Source organism: Vanessa atalanta, chromosome 9, assembly GCF_905147765.1.
Source record: "Vanessa atalanta chromosome 9, ilVanAtal1.2, whole genome shotgun sequence".
NCBI lineage: Eukaryota > Metazoa > Arthropoda > Insecta > Lepidoptera > Nymphalidae > Vanessa > Vanessa atalanta.
This window is the reverse complement of record NC_061879.1, coordinates 9,618,534-9,629,722: the sequence shown is the minus strand read 5'-3', so window position 1 is coordinate 9,629,722 and position 11,189 is coordinate 9,618,534. Positions and strand designations below refer to the sequence as shown.

Sequence of the window (11,189 nt, the reverse complement as noted above, 5' to 3'; positions counted from 1 at the left end):
AAAGAGAAATTCACCTTTGGAAAATGTACGACGTATTTTGAAGATAAATTTCGTTTGATATTCAAATCACTGATATCCATTGGGTATACCTGAAGAAAATTAGAAATAAACATAAAATTATTTTAAAATTACTTTACAGTAATATTTTCTAGAGAAATACGTAATTCTTATTTGAAATTAAAAAATGACACTCGCCATCGATCTATGTACAAAAATAGTTTTATAAAAATATTCCTAGTAGGTTAGTTTAGGTTAGTTAATAGATTTTTTGTATCCATTTAGCAAATCGTTCGACAAAGGCTTTAAGAAGGCAAAAAAATAATGTAATTTATTGTTGAATGGGTTCATTTTTATGTTCCTAATTTATTTTATGTTCATGGCTGTTTTTGACTAGTCATTTATAAATTTGACATTTGACATGTAATTACTCACATTAGTAAAGTTGTATAAGGTTTGGCGAGTGTCAAGAGTAGCTGTCAAGCACACTAAGATAGAGTCGGATCGTTTGTTTTAGTTATTTTGTAGTGCGACGTCAAATTAATGACATATATATATATATATATATAATATGCATGATTTATTGTATTTATTTATTTTTTATAATGAAATGATTATTTTCATAATACTTTACCAACTATTCAATTTGTTAATGACACGTGCCCATAACTACTCTTAAATGATTATATGTATGCGTTTTACGAAGTAGGCTTTGAGTGAGCCAATGAAATCACAGGCTCAAGGGACATAACATCTTAGTTCCCAAGGTTGGTGGCGCATAGGTGATGTAAGGAATGGTTAATATTTCTTACAGCGCCTTTGTCTATGGGCGGTGGTGACCACTTACCATCAGGTGGCACCTATGATCGTCCGCCAACCAATGCCATAAAAAAGGCTTTTTAAAATATACAATATTCAGTACACATTGGGACTATCTAAATATTTTATCATTAATTACAGATACGTTTATTCTTCCCTCTGTTTAGTTAAAAGTTCGAAATGTATTCAGGACATACATACCTGGGAAGAAGTTGATATTCAATGCATTTCTGATTGAAAATCTGCAATTGTTCGCAACCTTTCAAGGCAAATTACTATCACACTTTGCAATCGTATTAATTATTATTATATGATATCTTATCAAGGTCAACGGAAGGAAGTCTAGTCACATGTATAAACAACATGCATGCAATTTAATTATCGTTAATGATATTATATTAATTTAATATATATTATTGTATATACTTGATGTATATTTTTTATATACATAAACACATACGGGTTACTGGTGTTATTTCTCATGTCTATTTAATGTTTTGTTATTTGATGCTATATATATAATGCTATAAAGGTTGGAGATATTGTCTGATAACAAATTTGTTTGTTACATATTTAACTAAGCGAGCAAGGATATATTAATTGATTCATATGTTGTTTTATTTTAATATCGTTGGTCGGACATCTGATGTTATGTGATTACTAACGGCCATAGACATTGGCGCTTTAAGAAATATTAAACATTACATCGACATTGCTCCACCAACTTTGGAAACTAAGGTGTTATTTGCCTGTGACACTGACTCACTTCCCCTTCAAACCGAAACACAGCAATACAAAGTAATAGTGTTTGGTGGAAGAATATCTGATGTGTGTGGTGCCTACCCAGACGTTACATAACGTTAGGTAAGTCCTACCACTAAGTAGTTGTTAAAATAATATTGTGATTTTGATTTGAAATATTTATATTATAGGTCCATTCATTCACACATGTAAACGTCAAAGGTCATTAAGAACGTCGAGCTTCAATAGCCAGTGCGAAGGTACACCCGAACAGCGACAACAGTTTCTACCTTTCCCGGGTTCAATCATCTGCGACCACCTCGGATGCTTAGTTAGCGTCTGGAGCGAACTTCACTGGTTGGGATAAGCTTGAATGAAACAAAATGAATATCTGATTGATATATCAGAAAGAGAAAGCGATATTGTATGTTTGGTTGTGTTTTTATATGTTACACGGTTGTGACAAATTTCCTTAATAGCCAAAGCGATATAATATGTAATATGTTAGCATAAGTAATTACTAAATGAGTGAACTTGTTATCCTGTTATTTTTCTAATTAAATTTTATATATATATAGCTAGATATAGCGAGATATAGCTGTAAGTTTTGGCATATACCTATTGCGAATTTGTTGAGTGGGCTTTACAAATATCTAATAACTCTTGGCTATCTCAGCCAACAATTTTATATGGAATCTATTAAGAATCATGTTCTTCATATTTGAGACGTTTTAAATATAAAATAATTAAGTACTCCAATACATTACATAGAACCATCTATTTAAAATTAACCTAATGCTTTTATTTTATTATTGTACTGAAAATAATTATCTTACCCGTTCCGTTTCACTCATTTATAATAATATTAAAATTATTATAACATTTTTCTTTATCTCTTTTGATTTTTTCTGCCTATAAACAAGTTCTAAACTAATAAATATTTAATAATTATTGTGAAATTCTAATCAAGATTCACTATTGTGATTAATATAAATTTAGCCATTGGCGTGTGCAATATTAAAATATCTTATATTTTTTTAATTATAAGGAGTTAAGATTCCTATTTAGAAATCATATTATTGTGTAAGTGTTTTAAAAAAGAATTCAATAATATTTAAAAAAAAATCTTAATATTTATTATACATGTATAACGTAGCATTTTAGGTAAGTTTGTATAAAGACAGGCAGATGACTGAAAAGACAATTATAAATGGCATATACTATATCATACACACTAAGCATCGCAGTTCATCTTTAACTTTTTTTGAAAACATATTTAAAATAAAACTCTTTTGATACATTTTATACAGTGAAACTCAGACGAAGGCAGCAACTATAGAGCCACTTCTAACTAACGGGAGGAGTAAAGGCAATCAAACAACTTTGCCATTGAATCGACGCGATATCCTTGGTCTAGTTGAATAACTTTTGATATTCATTGAGGATTTGCGAATAACTGTCGTTTGGAATATCAGTGAAGTTCTTATCAGAACTTTGGAAGTCCAATTAAAGTAAAATGAAATACTGTTGTTTATTAGTCAATAACTGCTTGGACAACATCGCTCTGCTATATTCTTCATACTGCAGGAGAAATGTAAATCTAAGGTTTGTTTATCTTACTCCTTCTTCAATTGGAATTCATTGTATAGTCAACTCAATCGAAATGATATTAAATAATAAATAGTATAGTAACACTTGCAGGACAAACTGAGATTCATTAAATCGTTTAAAAATAAAAATGTTCGAATATCGATGTTAAATCGATGTCTATTGAATCGTTGATTTTTAAAATTACATATTAACGTTTTGTAGAAATCGTATAACTCGTAACGATTTTAAAAGCATTCAACTTTTCTTACACATCGATGTTCTGAAAGATTAAAATAATCGATAAGACCGCATTGTTTTTTGTTCTTATATATTGATATTGATAAACTGAATTGTAACTTTGAGATATAAAATGTTATTTTAGTAACTTAAATTTACAAAACAATTACCTACATACATTTTTTACTAATTAGATTTTTTTATGTAAGTGCCATATTATTTGCCTTTTAAATAAATCTGTCAAACTTAATATACCTTAAATTTTATTAATTTTAAGTAGGTAGCTGTTAAACAATATTTTAAATATTTTTATTGTAACATTAGAATTAACAAGTACGAAATACTTTTACAATAGAGTGTTATTTATTAATAATAGTAATTATTAATTAAAGGCTTACATAAAAAGTTTCTTAAATTTATTTGTATAAAATTAAAGTGATCTTACCAAAAATAAACTTCCTTAACCCTCGCCATGACTTATCTTAATGATTTACTTTAACAAAACTGAAAAGAAAATTTTCAAAATAATACGAATATAAGTAATTAATGTAAATTAATTTTTTTTACCTTTATAATAATTTTGTACAACATGTATGGAATAAGGGAGAGAGTTCGATTTTGTGTTTTTAAGAAAAAAAAAAACTCTCTGTGTGTGTGTGTGTGTGTGTGGGATTGTCTGCGTTCATACAAATATAATCATGAATGTGAGTCTTGACTTTAAGCTACATCTTTTAATTATAATATTAGATATACAGAAGCACGTGTTATCTTAACTTGAATCGACTTAGCCATTTTTTGTGAAAACAAGCATCTTAATGTACATACATATACGTATGGCAAAATATATCAATTATCTCCTTGGAACATATAACTAGCAATGGAAGAGCCCGTAAATATCTCCACTGCTGGGCAAAGACTTATTATTTTCTATGACAACTTAGTGGTACTTGTCCGGCTTCGATCTCGCAATTTCCATTCAAGATCCACGAATTCTAACCATTATAAAAGTAAGCTGTATATATTTGTTTAAAGTCACAAGAAGTGAGTAAAATTTAATACTTACATAGAAAAACAAGAAGAAAAAGCAATCAGTAGAAACAGTAGTTTCTGTTTCAACGTAGTCGGGAGATGATTCAATTGATTTTTGTAGATAAACATTGGATAGTGATGTACTCGAACTCTGCGCATTATTTAACGAACTCACTAAAATAAAAAAATTAAAAAAGTAATAATACAATATAAGTAGGCGGACGGGCAAATGAGCGACATGATGGTAAGTAAGTGGTAGACTTACTTAACATCGGAAGCTATGATGTTATATCCCTGGAGTCGGTAGTTATAAAAGATCTTCAATCCAGAACACAACAATTCTAAGTATTGATGTTTGGCAGTAGAATATTTGTTTGAAGTGAAATAATAATAATAAACAAAGTAAACGAATGAAATAATCTTCCAATTAATGTCTTTCGTCACAATAAAATTAGTATTCGTAAGCATAAGCATTACTCATTTATTACACTGCTGTCCATGACATCGCAGTATGTAGGCCCTTTTTATTACTAAACTAGTTGAGTGAATGAGCTCCATTGTGACGGAACACAGACATGAACTGTAAGCCCATTGGTCGAAATTCGACCATGATTTATTATGGCTAATAAAAATGGGAGTTGATATTGTGGATGCATAAGATTAATCGTATTGTGTTCTAACGGATTATATTTCATATTTAGAATAGGTTCTAAACTAGAGTTGTTTGAATTTGAGTGACTTAAAAAATAAGAAATGAAGACTTATCGTGACATTATAAAACTGAAAAATCAATGCATGAATAGAAATGCTTAGAGATGGTTTATTGGTATTGATTTTTACATTTTGGCAGTAATCAGTATAAACTCAACTATGATTGTTAACTTTTCTAATAAGTTCTAGAAGTTGAGTCATGGCAATTGATATAGTTTTTATATTCCGAATTAGAGAAAATGTGTGATATACCAGTAATTTGATTTTTTTTAAGAAACAATTGTGTGCAACTGTTTTTACACAATTCGTGAGGTCGTCTATAAACCTTGGGAATATAACGATCACTTTCAAGTTTTTTAAATACTAAGAGTCTTAAGAAAATAAAAAAGGTTTAAAGAAGGATAAGAATACTGAACTTCTATTTGAAGTTTCTTTCGCCGGTTTTTCTTGTCTGTTTTTTTATTATTCCGTTTGTTTGACTATCGAATCGAATATGAGAGTCATTCTTCAACATTGAATGAAGTTCGAACTTGCCAGTGCAATTAACATAAAACAATATTTTTCTATTCTTGTGAATAGAAAAATATAGATATTTTACTTTAAAGATTCATGTTTTTTTTTTTTTTTAATTAAATTAGTAGGTATATATTTTATAGATAATATATGTAGTAACAAATAACTTACCGTTTATTGATGATGGATATTGTTCATCATTGGAAGTAATTGCTACAAAATAAATTTGGTTATTGATGGTACTTATTTGAATTGAATATTATTTATTTAATTAGCAATTTATTATATGCACAGAAATGAAAAAGATACTAAAAACTATCAAAAGAGAACAATATTTAGTTTCATATTTAAAATGCTAAAATATCCCAGAGATTACTTCCAGCAATCCCAAAAAAACAAAAACTAAATTACACAGATAAAAAATAAAAAGGCTCGTAGAATAATATACAGTCTAAATTTAAGAGCCCAGTTAAAATCAAATATTGTTATGACTTACATTGACTTAAACCTTTTGCTAATAAAATTATTGTCAGAAAAAGTACAATTTTTTTAAACATTTTTTATAATGTCCATATACCTCCACCCTACTAGTATAGAATACATAAAATCGAGTATATTGTGAAATAATAACGTTAAATGTTAACAACGCTACAACAATATGCTATTTGAGTAAAGTATTAAGTCTTATATCAATCGTTGGCAGTTATTCATTTGAACACGTGCAAAATTGAAACGTGACAGTCTTATCATAACTAAATAAATAAAATAGTCGTGGATCATGATCCATTTATTTCGTTAATTATATTTAACATTATTACATCGTGAGGTTATTATTTTGAATTTCGTCAATATTAAACTTATCTTTCTGTGATGGTACATAGTACATATATGTACATGGCTAAAATAAATCTTAGAAAAGAGGTTATTTTTTGTAGTCCAACTTTTTCATGAATAATGCATAGAATATAATTTGATTTAATTAGATCAGTTATCACTTTTAGTCTAAAACATTATCATTCACAAATCCTTAGACCAAAAATTTACATTTTTTTTATGATATCGGTAGGTGGCCGCCACCTGATGGTAAGTGGTCACCACCGCACATAGACAATGGCGTTGTAAGAAGTATTAACCATTCCTTACATCGCCAATGTGACACCAACCTTGGGAACTAAGGTGTTACGTCCCTTGTGCCTGGCTCGCTCACCATTGAAACCGGAACACACCAATACTGGGTACTGCTGTTTGGCGGTAGAATATCTGATGAGTAGGTGGTACCTACACAGACGGGCTTGTTTAAAGCCCTACCACCAAGTAAATAATATATATATATATATTATTATTTCTGTCTCTGGAGTGCTAAATCTTAAAAGCTTATCTCTACGTTTGATTCTCGAAAGTCGTGTCGGATTGTCGAGAGCGGACCGGTTATCGCGATATACCCAATAAAATCTACCTTACAGTTGGTAGTGTTTGATTTAAAAAAAAAAACTCTCATACATACAAAATGTAAAGTTCACTTGTTCTAACTACTGTTCCGCATCTGCTCGCATTTGGATCTTACGAAAAATATATCGGCACTTGTATTAAGCTCAAAATATTGGGTATTAATTAAGTTTAAACATATTTTAATTTAGTTTTTTATTACGTAACTATGTTTGTCATATCTGCTTGCCTACCTACTTTAGTTTTGTATAAGAAGATGTTTTTAACCGTTTTGTATATTTTTATAGCAATCGTTTAAACTTGCCAATAATAAGTATAAAATTACGTCAGGCATTTGAGTCTAATGGTCTGTTATACAATTCATAAACTTACTAACTTTTGTTCAAATCATCAGCTTAAATTTAGTTTATTATTTTTTTCTATTGTTTAGTTTGTACTTTTTACTTAAGGAAAAAAATAATTTAAAAAAATAAAGGAATACCTACACTACTGTACTAGCTTTACAGCTATTCTGTAATAAAATATTATATTGGCAGTGCATACGCTTGTTTCGAAAGCAAATAAGCCATTGGTCTTCTGGTCGTGTTGTATTGGCCGTCCCATCGGATTATAAGACCAAGATAATATAGTGCACCAGTGTTGGCGCACAAAACCGTGCACTATAGTATGTCGGAAGTCTCACGTTACAGATTTAAAAAGGAAGGAAGGAAAAGTAGGAACATAATAGTACTCATGTAAATTTAGGATAGTAAGTGCTTACATAAAAGTCATAAGATTTAACATTTAATAAATAGTCTTGGCTAAATTGTGTTAAATTATAAAAAATGCTACAACTATTTAAAAAAAAAATTACTCGTTATTTGGTCGTACACTTGCTATTAATAATGTAATACACGACCGTTAAATAACATCAGTTAAGAACATCATTTTTGTTAAAGTATTCCATTGTGAATTTTAAACTCGACATTATTTATTTTAAAAAGCTCTGAGAACCACTATTCATAATGAGTTTTCCAATTAAAACGGATAATGATGCTTTGTGAAATTCACTGTCTGACAATTGTACGCTCAGATTTGTTTTTAGACTTTATCATAAAGTATTAACTTTAGTCCTATAATATTATGTAAACTTTTAAACCGAATGGTTTAAACGTTTTAGCAATTTCCTTAATCGCTAATAACGAACGCATAATAAATTATAGTTCCAAATACATAGAAAGTAGAAGTTATATTAAGTTAGTTTTTAAGGACAACTACGTTCCTCAACGCGAAAATACGCAAAACAGTTATTACAAAGAGTTCCCGCATTACCAGTAGCAAATGAGTTACTTTGTACAATAAGAGTTTCACAACTTTTCCTATAAGGATAAACTTACTATTGTCGTATTTCGGTTTGAAGGGTGAGTGAGTTAGAACTACAAGCACAAGGGACGCAACAAGTTGCCAAGGTTGTGTGTAAGGAATGGTTAAAAATGTTGTTTTTGAGTTAAACATTAAAAATAAAGTGGTATACCTAATACGTGCCATAACAAAGAACTTAAAATTACGGAGGCGAGCTGATGAGAGAACAAAGTGGGAGGGTTTCGTTTTTAAGAGGTTTTCCTTAGCTTTCTTGTGATTTGGAAGGGAGACTTGTAAGAAGGTCACAGATAGAATGGTGAGGGTGAGGGGTACCAAGTTTTGTCATGAGATTGGTTTAATATATCTTTTATTAAGGAGTTTTCAAACTTTGTAGTTCATCGATTACAATGAAATGCTTATACATAAAGGTTTATTAAAACACAATTATCAATTATGTAACATTTATTTTGTTATGGCTTTCAATTATTTTTCTTCTTTCGAAGTAATACTGCAAATTAAAATACACCACATTAACAAATAGAACACAATATTTCATATAATTAAGATTCAATAATAAAGTTTGCAACAATTCTATTTATTCGGATAAAACTGTAAAGGTGAACTTTTTAATTTAGTACAAAGTTGATTTCTTAGAATATAATCTAAATTATCGGTTCCAGGGTCTGACCGTAAGTTTAGGCGCCCGCCAAAGACATATCTGAATCTGATTCTGATCTGGTTTGATTAATTGCAGGACTCGTAGAGCTGCAAACCATACGATCTTTTAAATTTAATAAAGTTATGGATTCTTTCGCATTATCGTTTATTTTTGACTTTGACATGACTTAGCTGGGGCCCTGGGCCCTAAAATTCATATGGTAGATCCGGCCCTGATCTAAATATACTATAATATACCCAATAAAATAAAGTAACGTGTTAAATTTAAATCATATTAATCTATCTATTTCGAAAATACAAAAAGGAATACTCACCTAAAGTTTATGTAACGTTCTTGTTTACTAATAATATAAACCAATATATTTTAATATACTCACATTTTTAACAACGCTGTAACAAAACAAAATTGTATATTAGTGATAACTTATACATACTTTTACTAGAATAATTTGAGAAGGACAGACCGACCAAGCGGAATTGTGCAAAGCCTTTGATATAATTTGAAACATGCAAATTATTGGTGAAAAAGTTGAATGAGTTTTTTTCCGGTCTATTTTTGGTAGAATTTACACTCAGAACCGGTGATAGCAATTTATAATTCACCCATGTATCCTATCTTCTTAAATAAGACTTCCAAAAAACCTGCAATTACCTTTTAAAATATTGTTAGTTATAGGCATGCCCTACCACTATAAATTAATATCGGGGTGAATCTACACTATATTTAATTTATCAAATCGTACTAAAAGTAAAATTCTCGATTAATCTTTATGCAGGTAAACTTGAATTTCGAAAGTAAAAATATATTAAAAATAAACTCACGCTGCCAACGAAAAATTTTACTGCTTCACCCTGTAAAAATATCATTAAGTTTTTATTTTACTACTTATGATGATGTCATCGTTAAGACCAACCCAAAAACACTCGATATAGTCGACGAGTGTCAAGAAGTATCAAGAAGTGTCAACAAGTGTGTGACACACATACACAAATGCACTCTCATAAGCCGAAAGTATTGTAAATCCGCCATTTATGGTTAAACTTACCAGTAATCCTCGTGGTCGGCATCTCCTATTGGCTTTATTTCCAGTATTTACTATCACTATATTTTTATTATCGTTATTCGCTTCTGCTTTGTTGGCCGAATTTACTGAAATATTATATTTATAATGAAGATTAAAACAATAAAATCTATATGTATATATTAATCATTTGTTTTTTTATTTCGATTATTAATAAATACTTTTATATTTATATTAATTATTAATATTGAGGAAATTCATATATTTTTTTATATATAATAAAATGTTGTGGGGGAAAATATATCAAATTAAATGTAGACAAAACTAAATACCATCTGTAGAGGTTCCATCAGGATGCGCAGTGGCTAAAACATAATATAATAATTTAAAAACATTTTGGCACCTTTTGAAAAAAGAAAACGATCAGATAATAAAAAAGCTTAATATGCATATTAATTATTAAATAATTCGTAATAATATGGAATAATTACCACTGTGATCGTTAGTTGACAGTAAAAATAATAAGAAAAAGCTAACAAATAAAACGTTAGTATTCATTCTTAAGGAATGAGTTGACGATTCACGATTGTCAATTGGAATGACTGTTTTGTAACGTTAAAATATATTTATATCGGTTAAAACAAGCTGGCTTAATAAAAATATACTGGCAATTAACATCGGTATAAATTTAATTTATTAGATGGTAATGACTTATTTGGCTTAAAATTATATTTTGAATACTAGCAAAAGTCTACAGTCTCCTTCTATTGAGGATATGTATACGGAGTGGCGACGACATCGTCTCATTAAATAAAAAGACGATTAACACGGCAACAATGAAGCTGATAAGTTGATGAATTAAACAAATACTCGATATCAAAGCTATTCACATAGAAATTAAAACTAAGTAAATCATAATTTGACAAAATTATTTACTAACCTGTAGAAACGGTTACATTGTGCGGCGGCGTCCTGAAGACATCTACATAGTTCTATCTAACTAAATGTAATAATTATAACTAAGTAACTTTAAAGTTAATGAGTGTATTTAATATATTTTTTGTA

General features: G+C 29.3%; 1 long non-coding RNA gene across 3 annotated transcripts; it reads right to left on the bottom strand.

The window, feature by feature from the left end:
- Positions 1–1,727: 1,727 nt before the first annotated feature.
- Positions 1,728–6,306, bottom strand: LOC125066461. Of its 3 annotated transcripts, none has more exons than XR_007119670.1 (5): positions 6,134–6,306; positions 5,809–5,850; positions 4,448–4,587; positions 3,830–3,888; positions 1,728–1,925 (listed from the first exon to the last, which is right to left on the bottom strand). It is a non-coding gene; the product is annotated as an uncharacterized LOC125066461 (long non-coding RNA). The 3 variants fall into 3 exon arrangements; XR_007119671.1 differs by lacking the exon at positions 1,728–1,925 and adding an exon at positions 2,666–3,427; XR_007119669.1 differs by lacking the exon at positions 1,728–1,925 and having other exon boundaries at positions 2,666–3,888.
- Between the last annotated feature and the right edge of the window lie 4,883 nt (positions 6,307–11,189).